Genomic DNA, 2500 nt, shown 5'->3' with positions numbered 1-2500 from the left:
TTATATACATTTTGCATATCCTAATGTTTTATGTTTGTGTATTAGCAATGTGACTATGAGTGTAAAGTACGAGGTTAGGTTGAGATGAAACTGCCAGTTACGAATGACGAGTGAGGGGTTGGGTTGGGTAGAGATATGGTTGAGGGTTGGGAGCTGAGGTAGAGGCGGGTGGAGATCATTTCGTCCCTCCCTCCCGTCTTCCCTGGGTACATAGGGGTAGGAAGGGGGCACCTTTGAGCAGAAATCAGTGATTGTGAGTATGCATGATCATTAAATAAACACTTAAAATGATATGGGTTATTGTTTTACTCACAAAAAATGCATAGAAGTGTAGATGAGTAGTTGCAGGCAGGTACATCGAAGTCCAAGAGCAAGTCCACGCCAGATAAATCCATAAATAAAACTCAAAAAAATTCTTTAAAAGCCCAGAAAAAAAAAAAAAATTCGCTTTGAAAAATTTGGAGTACAGTAATACCTCAATATATGATACCCCCGCTTAATGATAGGGGTAGAAATACCACCATACCCTGCATAATGATGGCCAAACCCCGGTGTAACCCGCCGCGTCCCGTTGACGTATATATACATCCAAACGTTTTGTCACTGTGAGTCCCGTTGATGTATATAAACGCGCCGCAATTGCAAGGTCTGTCATTTGCACATTTTTCAAATTTCATGCATGATTTTTGGTACGTATACACGGGACACCTTCCTCTACAAGATGCCAGGCAGGGACAATGCCTTACCCCACATGACCTCCCCCCCCCACACGCCATTGTCTCGGCAATTCACCTGTTACCAGTGACCTGGCAGTAAAGACATGTCGTGCCATGGTACGAAATTCAAGGCCAGAGTGATTCCCCAATTGATGACGATGTGGAGGACAAAGTTTATGTTCCATTAGAGGAAGAAACAGTCAGAAATGATGATCAGGTAATGTCACCAAAAAAGGTCAGGTATGTTGATGTGTTCGGTGAGTGAAACAGTGCTTATATTGCCTATATTACTGTGTGAAAACCAATATACTCTCATACTACATATAAATTCGTACCAAATAAATAAATAAATACCGTTTATGAGTGGTGTGGAATAGTTACCCTCCCATAGAACTCGTTTTCTTTGGAGCCAGCCTGATAGAAAACCCAGTAAGATAAGGGGTACTGCTACCTGTATTCAGTATTTTAAACAGCAGGTGAATGATTTCTCTATGAATTTTCGATGTTTCTCAACAAAAGCGGAGGTTTGAGCCAAAAAAAAAAAAAAATCCAAAATTGGTCGGGATTGGGGGGAGTCAGTGGTGGAAAATTGGTCGGGACAAGGCAGGTTAACAATGGGTTTTGATTTTTTTTTCCCATTTTGATGATATTTTAGACTAAAATTGTGTGTTTAGGTTGATTTATAAACTGTTTTTAGATAATGTGTTTTAGCCATAGGTGGGGTGAACATTGTCATTTTAGAGTGCAGTTTATTAAGGTTGATTATTTCCAGACTTATATTTGATGATTTTCAGATTTTATTTGTTGATTTTAATGAGTTATTTACAGGTGTTAGGCTTATGTTAGCTTCCTTGACAGCTGTTAGGCCATTTAGATTGGCTTTAAACTTGATTTTGGGCTCATTTAGGTGGGGTTTGGGCATGGTTTGGGGGGAAACCCACAGCTGGTAAACACTCCACATTACTTTACATGTTAATTGTACCCCAATATACGATACCGTGCCTAAGGATGGGGTTTTACCTTACCAACTACTGTATATCATTAAACCGGGGTATGCCTGTATTGGGATTTTCAGATTTTTGGTGGTCGGATTGGAGAACTCTTACTGTGTGTATATATATATATATATCCCATTGGATCCGAGGCCTACTGGGCAAGGCACTGTACTGAGAGGGTACTAAGCGTACCTCCCTCCGCCTATCAGCTCATAGTCGTGAAACTCATAGGTCCCTACACGGGGGTTCCCTACTTTATCAGGATTTGAAAATTCCCAGTTCTGTCCAATACTGTGGACACTGGGCTCCAGTGGGTTAACCCCTTAACCGCGGGGCGTCACTTTCATGACGCTTGGGAGCAAGGGATCATACCGCGGGGCGTTGCTTTTGTGATTCTGTTATTTTGAATTCACCTAGGCTTCCAAGTGGGGGCTTGTATCATCTATCAGTACTGCCAACGTCCAACACTAGTTAGCACTCCTAATCTCATCTGTACTCCCATCCATTGTTGACAATTTAGCCATTTCTCCCCGGTCTTGACTCCCCTCCCTACCCCCCCTCCATTACCCTATCCTCTCGCCTGCCCGGCCGTGCTACACTAAGTAAATCTTCCCTGGAATTTTTCACTGATTTCATCCATTGAAATAAGCCCTGTGCCCTATTCTTATACTAATTAATATATACAAGAAAGAAATAAGGTAAGTGAGAGTGCCATACACCTGGAATTGGCTAATTATCACCTGACAACACCTCACGTGCACTCGTTCGCTAATTTTCGCTGTTTTTTTC

The 2500-nt window shown here is 41.8% G+C and overlaps 1 protein-coding gene across 1 annotated transcript in view; it reads left to right on the top strand.

The window, feature by feature from the left end:
- Nucleotides 1-2500, top strand: part of Gle1 (Gle1 RNA export mediator) — an 84033-nt gene that overhangs the window by 78668 nt on the left and 2865 nt on the right. The window lies entirely within an intron of this gene.

Source organism: Coenobita brevimanus, chromosome 94 (assembly GCF_032717465.1).
Source record: "Coenobita brevimanus isolate Jiangsu-jjx chromosome 94, ASM3271746v2, whole genome shotgun sequence".
NCBI classification, from domain to species: Eukaryota; Metazoa; Arthropoda; class Malacostraca; order Decapoda; family Coenobitidae; genus Coenobita; species Coenobita brevimanus.
This window is presented reverse-complemented; position numbering and strand designations above follow the sequence as displayed.